This window comes from Orycteropus afer, unplaced genomic scaffold (genome assembly GCF_000298275.1).
Source record: "Orycteropus afer afer isolate SDZICR_OR568_19922 unplaced genomic scaffold, OryAfe1.0 scaffold00030, whole genome shotgun sequence".
In the NCBI taxonomy this organism is placed as follows: Eukaryota; Metazoa; Chordata; class Mammalia; order Tubulidentata; family Orycteropodidae; genus Orycteropus; species Orycteropus afer.
Window position 1 is genome coordinate 11,930,032 of NW_006921617.1, and position 14,250 is coordinate 11,944,281.

Consider the following 14,250-nt stretch of genomic DNA (forward strand, 5'->3'; position numbering starts at 1 on the left):
ATGCTGTCAGAAGGGACCATTCCCTGGAGAAGGATATCATGCTTGGTAAAGTGGAGGGTCAATGAAAAAGGGGAAAGCCCTCAACGAGATGGATTGACACAGTGGCTGCAACAGTGGGCTCAGGTATAGCAAGTGTTGTGAGGCTGGCACAGGACCAGGCAGTGTTTTGTTCTGCTGTACATAGTGTTGCTATGAGTCAGAGCCAACTCAACGGCACCTAACAACAATACAGGAGTGTCTTGGTAAGTTATGTAAGATTTCCTTATACCAAGGAGCTCTGGTGGCACAGTGCCTAAGGCATTTTGACTGCTAACCAAAAGGTTGGCAGTTCAAACCTGCCAGCCAATCTGCAGAAGGAACATGGGGCAATCTACTTCCATAAAAATTTACCACCTCAGAAACCCAGTGGGTATCACTATGAGTCAGAATTGACTCCATGGCAGTGGGTTTGGTTTTTCCTTATACACCAGTGATCACCTTGAAAATTTCTATTCCTATTCTCTTGAGCCCCATCCTGTGTCTGGAGTTCACTACCACTCATCTAGAACTTCTTCTGTGCTGCCATTCAGAGGACTCCTGCAAGACTACTGCCTCCATGAAGCAGTCCCACATTCCCTGATAGACTGGGAAATTTTCAGCCACCCTATATAAAAATGAACTTCACAGAATTCCCCATCACTTAACACCCTATTGACTGCATTTATTATTTGCCTCACACATAATGGAAATAGTTTATTTAGCAAACCAGTAAAAAAACAATTGCTGTTGAGTCTACTGGGACTCATGGCAATCTCGTGTTGTGTCAGAGTAGAATTAGGTTCCATAGATTCTCAATGAGTTAGAAGTTAGAAGTAGATCACCAGGCCTTTCTTCCAAGGTGCCTCTGGGTACACTCATCTAACCTTTGGGTTAGCAGCAAAGCACATTAACTGTTTGCACCACCCAGAGACTCCTTATTTAACATAGGTATTTGCAAATAGTCTGCCTTCAATATGTTTATGACCATCTCCAACCTTGGAATGTTCATGGGAGGGAAGAAGCTATTTCTTCCTGTTAAGAAAAACCTGATAGCAAGGCAAGCAACATAGCAGGAAGTAGTGTTTTTTCAGCAGAGGAAATTTTTATGACTCTTTGACCCTCAGGAACCAGGGCTTCAAACTGGTTAATTCCTGTTCGGCACCCTGCTGAGAATTTGCTTTCCTACATGGGGATCTAGAAGAATCAACTGGAGATCTTGTTACACTGTATAGACTCTGATTCAGTGTGTCTGGGTGGAAATGCAAATGCTCAGCAGGGGGCTTAACCAGAATGAACCAGTTCAAAGCCCTGCAAGGAACACATAAAGGGAGCTATCCTTCCACATCCACTCACCCCTGGCCCCCTTTCTGGTGGAATGAGAGAAGGGACTTTGAGGAGGAATTGGGAACTGATTTCTCCCGGTTTCATCAACAAGTTAAACCCAAACCAAGAGAAGAGTTTCCAGCAACACCTCTGCAACTTTGCCTAAACAAAACTACTGCAGGGGCGTGCCTGCCCAACCACCAGGTGGGAGTGCAATTCATGCCTTCTTCCCAAACGTGTAGGTTCACACTGCACAGGATTCCAGTTGGGAGTGGGAAGCAGAGAGTGGAAAGGCAGGTCAATCAGATACTTAGACCTTGACTGAGATGAAACACCCCAGGTGTGAGGCCAGAGGCCAAGTGGCTCTGCATGAAAGGAAGGTGGCAATTTTTAATTCATTTAGAAAAATGCAGGCAAGGAGGCCTGTCATGCTCAGAGTAGCTGTCTCTCTGTTCTTTTCATCAAAACTAATAGCTCCTCAAATCATTGGCAAAATATGGGATTTGAAAACAGCTTGATATAGCAAGTTCTAGCCACTCCTCGGAAGGGAGGTTGGGCAATCCTACTTCCGTAGTGATACTGCCTCGGAAACCCAAGGAGGGGTCGCTATGAGTCAGGGCTGACTCGACGGCAAACAACAACAACAACAACAAGTAAATGCTTACCAAAATCTCACTCTTCCCCAAAATACCTCAAGAAGAATCAAGTCTACTGAGGGAAAATTTTACAGGAGAGATACAAGACTATTGCCCAGTCCACTTTTTAATGATTACAAAACTTTCTTCCACACAATACGTGGGGTTCCATAGTCAGTCTAGATTGGGAAACACTGCATAATTCCTTCTTCATGAAACTCCTCAAAATACATGAGCATATTCAATGTGTTTTGGATGGATATATGAGTGGGTGGATGGATAGATGCTAAATTAAATCTTTGGTCCCCTCAGTCACTGCCCGCGCCTATAAGTGCCCACCTGGTATCTTTAGGATACAAATATTTCACTCTGGAGCCCTAAGTAACTACTGAAGCAGCCACTTATAGACAGCTGATTCTCTTTGATTTTTAATGGTCTGCCAGCCTAGGATCTCTTTGATATCTTTAAAAACTGTGTCTGTTTGACACCTGCAAGCTGAATGGGCCCAGAAGACTTACACAATAAAATCAGCATTAGGAATAACACAGGCATTTGCCTGAAAAGTTGCACATTAGAAATGTCTTACAATAAACCTTCTCTGGGGAAGGATGGCATCCATTGGGTAGATTTCCAGAGATCACTGCAATTTTTGGCACATTTTCAATACATATTTATTGAAGGAATGAATAAATGAAATTCAAACCATCTCTCTGAGAATGAATTTGCAGACACATGTGTCTTGTGTCAGTCACTTTTCCAGCTATTACGCTTACCAGATCCATAGTGATGATGCCATTCATGAAGTGACACCAACGGCTTGAAGAAAGAATCCCAGGGAAAACAGACATCCCATTTTTATTAAAGTCTATTTGTTCCCACCTCCTCATGACTTTCAGAAATTAAACTTTCAAATTTCTAACCTTGTCTATTTCAAGGAATGTAATAAAGTCCCTGACTCCATTTCTACCCTTAATTTGGACATCCTAGAAACTCTGAGCCATCAGCTTCTGGTCATGGTACACAGGACTTCTGAATGGTTCTCTTGGCCACTAATTTGCTGACATCTCAAATAAGTGATATTAACAAAATGGATACAAACCCAGGCCTTCACCTCCCAGGGACAAAGAACTGATTGAGGAGTCAGTTAAGTGAAGAAAAAAACAAAGTAGAGATGACACAATGTGAATCTGTCAGTCTGAACCTCTCATTTGCTACAGAACATTCAAACAGTAGCCTGGCTCTGCTCTGATGACCACTCACCCACTTGCTCCTTGCTATGCTGATGGTAGGCAGCCAGAGATGGAGTCAACATTCACACTCCAAACACAGCTCCCACATCCATCCCTTCCTTGTTCACCCTCCACTTAAAAATATATTACTTACCAAGTGAAGAGCAAACCTAGCATCTGTAACACATGCAAGTATATGTTAGCCTTGATAATAATAAAAACAGTTAATTTATGGAGTCCTCCTTAGGGCTATCTTTAAACACTTACCAATCCTCAGTATAACCCTTATATTATACTGTGATGGTTAATTTTATGTGTCACCTCGGCTAGGCTATAGTACCAAGTTGATTGGTCAAACACTAGTATAGAGGTTGCGATGAAGGTGTTTACATGTGAATAATATTTACAATAAGCTGATTTTAAATAAAGCAGATTATCCTCCATCATTTGAGTGGACCTCATCCAATGAGCCAAGGGCTTTAACAGCAAAAACTAAGGTTTCCAAGAGAAGGAATTCTGCTTAAAGACTGTAATATAGACATTCTCCTAGAGTTTCCAGTCCACTACCTGGCCTACCAAATATGAATCAAGACTGGCAGAGTTGGTTCCAGTCTGTTGCCTGACCTACATACAGATTTCAGACTTGCCAGGCCCCACAACTCTGTGAGCTAATTCCTTAAAATAAATCTCTCTTTCTAAATCCATCAATAGATGATAGATAGATGGATGATTGATAGATAGATAGACGATTGATAGACAGATATAAACAGATGTATAGATATATCTATTAATTCTGGTTCTCTGGAGAGCCATGATACTTATCTTCATTTTATAAATGGGGAAACTGAGGAAGAAAGATGAAATAATCCCTTGCCCAAAGTCACACAGGAGTAACAGTGGATAGACCAAGAGCCCCAGAAGACATAGACAGGCAATTTAGTTAACAAGCAATTTAAACATTTATATTTATTGGCAGTCTACAAAAATGTGCAGAATTTCGCTCTCTCCAGCAAGGGCACCAAAATATGTCTCAAAGAGAACTTAAATATACTACAGACTCAAGTCAGCAACATCATCACAGCCACTTTCCCACACTTCTGGAGCAGTTAGAGCATTCCAAAAAAGACTTAGAAGTGCCAACTCTCCTTCAGCCCACACGTCGAAACATTTCTGTTTAAATGCCTCAGGTGGGTCTCACATGGTGTCTAGTGGCTCGGCTTCGCTGGCTGGGCCTGACTTCCTTCTGCTCTCCCAGATCGATACTTCATGAAGTACCTGCGGCTGCCATTCTGAGTCTCATTTATTGGCTATTTTGACAGTAAAGTCCAATATTTTTGGTATTGTTTTAATTTGTTTTGGTATTGGAGTTTTAATTACACAAGAATAACACCCACAAGAGAGAAAGACTATGGAAAGCCACCTTGGGAGCAAATGAGACTACTCAAAAAGACAAAAAAAGGTTGCATTTACACCAGAAATTACCATAATTTTCCATATGAGAGAAAACATAACACTGGGCTATATTTATGTGATATTGAATTTAAAGGCTGACTCAAAACTTACTGCCTAAATCACTTAACCTCTTTGGCAATGTCCTCACTATAAAAGGGAGTAGGCCCTGTATTTACTTCACAGATTGTTATGAGAGTAAAGAGAAAGTATATAGTAAAGGCTTTGTTAAACTATCAAACAATATGTAAATAGAGAAATAGGTATCCCTTATACCCAATTTACATAAAAATACTAGTGAATTAATAAGCACCAATACATTTCAAATCTAAAAACAGATTCTGTATTAGAAAGAAACCATTTGTAGATCTATCCTACTCAAGTTGCTTTTTAATACAACGTGAATGGCCCTTACCAAACAAGATTTTGATTTCTACTCTACTTGATGTGAATTCTATTTAACTAATGAAAGACCATACCTAATGTTTGTGAGAAAAATAAAGGTATATATCACTAATACCAAGGAAGTCTGGTGGCACAGTGCCTAAGGCATTTGACTGCTACCCAGGAAGTTAGTGATTCAAACTCACCAGCCATTCTGTGGAAGGAAGACGGAGCAATCTACTTCCGTAAAGATTCACCACCTCACAAACCCAGTGGGGGTTGCTATGAGTCGGAATTGACTCGATGGCAGTGGGTTGGGTTTGGTTTTTTGGTATCAGTAATAGGAACTCTGGTAGTGTAGTGCCTAAGGCACTTGACTGCTAACCAGAAGGCTGGCGGTTCAAACCCACCAGCCACTCCTCGGAAGGAAGGTTGAGCAATCTACTTCCATAGTGATACTGCCTTGGAAACCCAAGGAGGGGTCACTATGAGCCAGGTCTAACTCGACGGCACATAACAACAACAACAACAATACTTTAGGATAAACCCAAAAAGGACAAATTCTTTACCCTTTAATGCCATAAAAAATGGCCCATCCCACTGGCTTGACCCAATGTGACATTTTAATACTTGAAAAATCCTCTCTAAAATATACCCTCCATTCCTAAACTACAAATTTTAAAACATAGAAATTGTCACAGAGTTCCAGTCCCATTTACCCAACATCATTGAAGGGTTATGCCTAGCATTGTGAATGTCCTGTCAACAGCCCTGAATTTAATTTGCCAGGATCTGAAATGTGCCATGAAGTTTTGTTCAAGTGGACTGCACCCCATCCAAGCATCCACTCAAAGGCCAATGTCTCCCAGTAGCCAAAGCCCCAGACAGTTTTCTGAAAACATTGGTGAAAGCTCATAATCACCATCTTCTTGAGTGGATGCTCTACTTCATGGTCTTCCCACTGCTATCAAGTCAATTCCAACTCATAGTTACCCCCATAGGGTTTCCAAGGCTGTAAATCTTTATGGAAGCAGACTGCCTTAACTTTCTTCCATGGAGCAGCTGGTGGGCTCAAACCACTGACCTTTTGGTTAGTAGCCAAATGCTTTAATCACTATACTGGCAGCACTCCTTCAGGATCGGTATTACCTCCTCCAAAAATATCTATTCACATCTTCTAATTGTGAACACCTTACAATGACAGCTTTACACATTTGCCAAGTGCCAACAGCACTCTCTGTTCTTCATGGCACATGTAAAGGCATGGTCTATGCCTTTGGGGCTTATGATGTAAGCAGGGTGAGAAATAATATTTAGGTAAGACACCAGATCAAGAGACTGAAGAGATTAGCATGTGCATTGTTCCCCTCCCCCTCGCCATCCCTTTGAGGGCAGATAGAGCCTCAGAAAGGAGCCAGGTGTGAAAAGATGAATCATTGAGATGAGATCCTTCCAGGGTTGAGGAGCAGTCAAGGGCAGCTTTGGGCTGAGAGAGTTAGTGGGAAAGGAAATGGCAGAAATTAAGACAGAGACATAAGTACCAACAGAGGAGGGATATTTTGGGGTTTTTTACTCATGATTGTGGGATTCATTAAGGAAATAGCAGGTTACAATTCAGGATCAGAAACAACTTGGAGGTAAGAGGAAGAACTCAGGATACAGTTCTTCGATTAGGATGGCTTCTCGACTGGGCCCACAAGCAGGTCTCTCTCGTGATTCTCGGATCTCAGGCCTTGCTCTTGGCCTGGCCTGTTCTATCCCAGCAAGTGTCACACAGCTCTTTAGCTTTGCCAAGTGCCCAGAGGCACCTCAGTCCGCCAGCAAGCCTGGCCTTCTGGTTCCATGCTGCTGTCTCGTGCTATCTTCAGTGTTACAGCTCTGTCTCCTAGTTCTAGAAGGTCCTCAGAGTAGGGAGCCTGGAGCCAGAGGACAAGCACCGTTCCTGGCTTTCCTTGATGGTGGTGAGGATTAGCTCCCCTTAAGCCTAGGGGGATGGCAAAAACGACCAGTTTCCTACAAGGCTTCCATGCACCTTATTCATATGGAAAACCAAACCAAAGACCAAACTCACTGCCATCGAGTCAATTCTGACTTATAGTGACCCTCTTTGGGTTTCTGAGGCAGTAAATCATTATGGAAGTAGATGGCCCAGTCTTCCTGCCACAGTGTGGCTGGTGGATTTGAACTGCCAGCCTTCTGATTAGCAGTCAAATGCCTTAGGCACTACGCCATGCACTATTTGCATGGTAGAAGAGGGATATTTTAAAGGGACTGAGAAAGAACTTCCAAGAGCAGCAATGGTGAGATGGTTTGAAAGCACTAGGGGTCCTCCCCTCAGAGGAGACAGGAGCAGAAGAACAACACCATCTCCCCTAATGCCCTTTTTCATTTCTCATTGCTGAGAAGAAAATAATTTCGAAGAAGACAAAGTATGTACATACAAAAATGGTCCTGGCCACATCAAAAAAAACAAAAAAAAAAGTAGAAATTGCTGAATTCATGTATGTTTTACTGTGTATACCTTCAAGACAGATAGATAGATAGCAAAAACCTAGAAATAATTAAAATGCCTATCAAAAAGTTTAGTTAATAGATGTCAATATGATGAACACTGTGCAGACATTAAAAATGATCATTATGCACTCAGTATATAAACATGGGGAAATGTTTATTATACAATATCAGGTGAAAAAGTCACAACATAAAAAGGTATGTTGCAATAAACTTGCTACAATGCCAAATAAATATGTGTGTGGACAAAGACCAGAAAATATCATCGTCACACAGGATGGTGGTGTTATGGGGTTTTTGTTTCGTTTTGTTTTTTTCCAATGTTTCAAACTTTTTCACCCATCTTTTTCATTTAAAAAATCTTTAATGCTATGATGATTTCATTAATAGAGACACCTTTCAGTGTTAATTCCAGTATCTCAGAAGGAAGAGGATGGGAAGGGAAGTTGTTTTCCTTTGCAAACACCCACCAATAATCTAGACTGCTTTAACACACTAGAAGGGTGCTAATTAGTAATATCTCACCTTTAGTAATGAATAAGCCACCATGGGGAAAATTACTACAAGTGTTGAATGCAAGTCACTTAGGGGGCCCAGAAGGAAGTTATAGGCTTAGAAAGGAGGCTATAGAAGCCAAAGGCACTATAAACAGCCACTTAGACCATTTGCCTCAAACTCTGCTGATTCATATTGTCAGCAAATGTCAAGGCCTCACTTGAAGGCGTCATGGTTTTGCCTGGTTCCCTTATTCTGATGAGTCCTGAGTTTGGCATTCCTAACCAAGCCTAACCATTTCACTTCGATTCTTTTTCCTTGGTATTTTGTTTCTTAAAACTTAGCACTATGATAAAAATTAAAAATACTTATTTAAGTACTTAGTAACAATGGCACAACCCAGCAAATGAAAAAAAAAAAAAAATGTCCTGTTAAACAGGACATAAAACAACTTTGCCATATTGTTTACTACTTGATCCTAAATCTCCTGTAAAGGCACTGACTTAGAAAGAATCCCACAAATAACACACAGTTAATTTTCTCCCTCATTGGCTAACAAACAAAGCATCCCCTATTTTGATGACCTTGTTAGTTATTTAAGTTGCACAGGTATGACCCCAAGGCTTAGAAGGCCATAAACCTTGGGATGGTCAAGGGAGTTTTTCAAGAGTCTTGAACATAGCTGTGCAACCTGGGGCAAGTCACTTTACTCGCTGAATCTCTTTTCTCATTTGCTCAGAGGATGAATAACACCCACTTTGCCTCCCTAATAGGAGCTCTGGTGGCTTAATCCCTAAGGCACTTGACTGCTAACCAGAAGGCTGGCGGTTCATACCCACCAGCCACTCCTTGGAAGGAAGATTGGGCAATTTTGGAAACCCAAGGAGGGGTCGCTATGAGTCAGATCCAACTCGATGGCAGTGAGTTTGGTTTGGTTTGGTTTGATCCCTAATAATAATAATGCACCCACCCATTTATGAGACATTATCATGAAAATAATAAACAAGATAAGAGAAATTGTAAAAAGTTTAAAAAGTATATACATGTTAGGTGATGTTCTTGTTGTTATGTGCCATCCAGTTGGCTCTGACTCATAGCGACCCTATGCACAACAGAATAAAACACTGTCTCATCCTGTGTCAGCATCCCAATCCTTGCTATACAAGACATTTGTTAGTTCTTTTGGCAGTCTGTGGTACTTTCAATATTCTTTACCAACATCACAACTCAAAAGCATCAACTCTTCTTCAGTCTTCCTTATTCATTGCCCAGCTCTCACATCCACATGAGGCAATTGAAAATACCATGGCTTGTGTTAGGCACACTGTGATAGTTGGAGCGGTGTGTCAAGTTGGCTGGAACACAACTCTGTGTGGTTTAAGCAGTTGTGATGTGGTTAGTCCCATGATGGGATCAGTAAATATGTTTTGAGCAGCCAATCTGTTGAAAGGGACTTACCCTAGGGGTGTGGCCTGTTTCCAGTATATTTATGGACATCCTGGGAAAGGAGACATTTTTCTGTGGATTGGGATTCTGTTGTGCTGCCTACAACTGTCCGTGAGTGAACAATCACCATTCGGCCTGGAGATCTTGGATTTGTCATTCATTGGAGTCAACAGCCAGTATACTGCCTGCCAACCTTGAGCTCCTCAGCCCCTGCAGCTTCAAGAGTCAGGAAAAGCCCCCAGTATGACATGGAAAAGCCTCCAGCTTGAAGTTTGGTCCGAGAACTTTGGACTTGCTAGCTTCTATAAGTGTGTCAGCCATTTTTCTAAGATAAATTTCTCTCTATGTATATATATATAAACTTTACTAGTTTTGTTTCTCTAGAGAACCCAGTCTAACACACACACCTTAGTCTTCAAAGAGACATCTTTGCTTTTTAGCACTTGAAAGAGGTCTTTTGCAGCAGATTTGCCTGGAGCAGTATGTCATCTGATTTCTTGACTGCTACTTCCACTGGTGTTGATTGTGGAAACAAGTAATATGAAATCTTTGACAACTTCAATCTTTTCTCCATTTATCTGATGTGGCTTATTTGTCCAGTTGTGGGGATTTTTGTTTTGTTTATGTTAAGATGCAATCCATGTTGCAGACTGTAGTCTTTAATCTTCATCGATAAGTGCTTCAAGTCATCCTCACTGTCAGCCAGCAAAGTTGTGTCATCTGCATATCACAGGTTGTTAATGAGTCTTTCTCCAAACCTGATGCCACATTCTTCTTCATATAGGCCAGCTTTTTGGATTATTTGCTCAGCATACAGATTGAATAAGTATGGTGAAAGGATACAACCTAGATGTGCTCCTTTCCTGCTTTTTTTTTTTTTTTTTTTTTTACTTTATAGTGTGTATTTAGTTTCACTACCCATTTAGCCGCTCCTCGGAAGGAAGATGGGGCAATCTACTTCCATAGTGATACTGCCTCGGAAACCCAAGGAGGGGTCGCTATGAGTCGGGGCTGACTTGACAGCACATAACAACAACAACCCATTTACCATCCCCAACCCTAACCCAGTCTCCTCCCCTCCCTGCCCAGTAACCAACCCCATTGTGCCCCTCATAGTTATGTACTCCTGTGTGTCCTGCATTTCCTCTGTGTGAATGTTGTCCCTCAGGTGCCCCGTGGTCAATTGTTCCAAGGGATGCGTCTCCATAGAGTATGTGGTGTGTCACCCTGGGTTGAGTGGTCTGCATGTACATCTTATTTACTATTGGGCTAAAAGCCAGCACCTGGGAGTGAGTTTTAGTCCAGGCCCAGAATGTATCCCAGGGCCATAGTATCGGGGGTCTCACCAGACTCCATCTGACCAGTAATTCTGGTCGTTATTGAGTTTTTGGATTTTGTTCCATGTTTTCCCTCCCACTCTATCCAGGATCTAGAGATTCGATCCTTTCCTGAGTGGTTGGCATTGGTAGCCGGGCACCATCTAGTTCTTCTGGTCTTGAAGGCCATTGTGTCCTAGGGCTGATTGCTTCCAAATGCCTTGGTGTTTTGCAATCTTCTTCATTTCTGATGGTAGGAGGCCATTAGCTGCATCTTCGATGGCTGCTTGAAAGATTTTAAGACTCTAGTCGCTACTCACCAATGTGGGATGAGGAACAAGACTTTTATGTATTTTGTTGTGCCGACTGAGTCTGGTGTCCTCAGTACTATGGTCCTGAGACAGTAGATCCGGTGGATCTCTCTCCCACAGTGTCTGGCTGTCTGTGAGGGATTACTTCATGTCTGTCTCCTGTTGTTTCTATAAGGATTATGGGCATTTTGTATCACAGGTACTGTGCAAGATTACCTACACTCCACTGAATCTATCCTTGGCTGGAGTATAATCCTATTCACTGACCCGCCATCTGATCTTCTCAGATGTTTTTGTGTTTATCTATACCCTGGTGTTTGGTGCTCCTGATTTTAAACCATGCAGTATCCCCTTATTCTGTTTGAACAGCATCCTCCTGGTCTATATACAGGTTCCTCATGAGGACAATTAAGTGTTCTGGAATTCCCATTCTTCTCAACGTTATTCGTGATTTGTTATGATCTACATAATTGAATGCTTTTACATAGTCAATAAAATACAAGTAAACATCTTTCTGGTTTTCTTTGTTATGTTAGGTAATAGTAAAAAGGAAACTGAGAAAAAAAAAAAAATAGCACATAAGAGGAAGTAGAGGGCATGCTTGAGGCATGTTATCTGTCCTGAACACAACAGCTAGGGGACAGACCTGGAAAGGCCATGAGCTGAAGTCCAGGGTTGTCTTGTGTTAGCACAGCCCCTCGAAGGGCCACCATAATAAGGGCCATCTATCATGATGTTGAATAGGTTTCAGTAGAGCATCCAGACTAGGAAAAAAGGCCAGGCAATCTACTTACAAAAATCAGCCAATGAAAACCCTATGAATCACAATAGTCCAATCTGCAACTAATCATGGGGATGGCATAGGACTGTGTAGTATTTTATTCCCTTGTGAATGGGTTTGCCAGGAGTTGGGGGCCAACACCATGGCAGGTAACAGGAACATTTAAGAACAAAAAAAAAAAAAAATATGAAGGTCTTGGCCAGATCTCTCTTCAGTGTCATGGAATAGAAAGGAAATTCCTGGAGGAGAAACACAAAAGAACAAAAAAAAAAAAAAACTCACTGCCATTGAGTGGATTCGCCTCATAGTGACCCCTCCTTAGGTTCCCAAGGCACTATCTCTACAGAAGGAGATTGCCCAATCTTCCTTCTAAGGAGTGGCTGGTGGGTTTGAACCATCAGCCTTCTGGTTAGCAGTCAAATGCCTTAGGGACTACACCACCAGAGCTCCTATTAAGCACAAAAGGGAAAACCAAAAACCCAAGTCCACTGCCATGGAGTTGATTGTGACTCATAGTGATCCCATAGGACAGAGTTGAACTGCCCCATAGGGTTACCAAGGCTGTAATCATCATGGAAGCAGACTGTCACATCTTTCTCTCATGAAGCTGATGGTTCAAATTGCCAACCATTTGGTTGGCAGCCAAGCAGTTAATCATTGTGCCACCAGGGCTCCAAAGGAAACACGTAGCCCAAAAAACCAGAGGGATGCAGACAAGGATCTCCTGGTACTCTGGACCATGACGGCATGCAGGACACCACACACCCTTTGCCTCAGCTCACTGATTACTGGGCAGCCCAGCCATAAAGGGGTTCCTCACACCCACCCTTCACTCATGGCTCAGCAATTCCCTCTGCCATCCTAGGGCTGCTCACTGTCAGCATGCAAGCACCTGAGTCACCCATGTGTCACTGCCAGGTTTCCCTTGGCCTCCTCTCTGGCTGGTGCTGCCAAATAATGAGATCATGATACTTGACAAAACCTTTCCTATCAAAACACCTATAATCCAAATGGGGGAAAAAAAAAGAAGAACTTAATAGATGTTATCATACTGGCTACGGAGCCCTGGACAAATGTCAAGGGACATCAAGTGTCCCTTGCTTTATGACTGGGCTGCTTTATGGCAATATATGGGACAACTTTTTTTAGAGGGAAAACAAAAAGTTAGCTAAACCAGTGTTTCTCAAACTTTCATGTGAATATGAATCCCTTGAGAGTCTTGTTAAAATCCAGATTTTGCTTTACTAAGTCTTATGTGGGGCTTGAGATTCTCCAGAAAACGCTTAGGTGATGCCTATGCTGTTGAGGAAACCAGGCTCCATCCTAAATGTGCAGTTACAGGAGCAAGAGCTTTCCAGTTAAGTAGACTTAGATTCAAACCACAGTTCTGCCACTAACTGGCTACCCAGCCAATGGTTGGATCTATAAAATTGGGAGGGTCAAACTTACCTTGCAGGATTAAATGAGATAATGGATGCAAAGTTCAGTTCAGAGCCAGCACCCAATCAACAGTAATTGTATTATTTTTGTTGCTGTTATTATCACTATACCTGACTTTGGTCAGTTTTTCCTTTACCCATCTTCACATAAAAAGTATATTATTCAGTTTTATGCTGTATGGAAAGTGAATTTGCTCTGTAAATTTTCACCAAAATCACAATTAAAAAAAAAAAGTATATTATTCAGTTTTAGACAAAAGCTATACATTTTCCAAAACTTTACATTTAATCTCACTGAAAACAAACAAACTCACTGCCATCAAGTTGATACCATCTCATAGTGACCTCCATTAGGTTTCCAAGGCTATAAATCTTTACTGAAGCAGACTGTCTCATCTTCTGCAGAACAGCTGGTGGGTTCAAACCACCAAATGAGTTTGAGTTTCTGCCACTGAGTCGATTCCAACTGATAGTGACCCCTGTTGGGTTTCTAAGGCCATAAATCTTTGCAGAAATAGACTGTTCTGCCTTCCTTCTGTGGAGTGGCTAGTGGATTTGAACCACCAACCTTCTGGTTAGCAGTCAAATATCTTAGGCAACCACTACACCACAAAACCAAAAACCAAACGCACTGCCGTCGAGTCAGATCTGATTCATAGCAACTCCTCCTTGGGTTTCCAAGATTGCCCAATCTTCCTTCCAAGGAGTGGCTAGTGGGTTTGAACTGCCAGCCTTCTAGTTAGCAGTCAAATGCCTTAAGCACTACACCACCAGAGCTCCTTTAATCTCACTAAAAGTATCTCATAAAACTAGATAAGCAGGGGAGGCGGGGCAAGATGGCGGACTAGGCAGAAGGATTGCACAGACCCTCTTCAACAAAGAAAAGGGAAACCAATTAACACAGACACAGAAG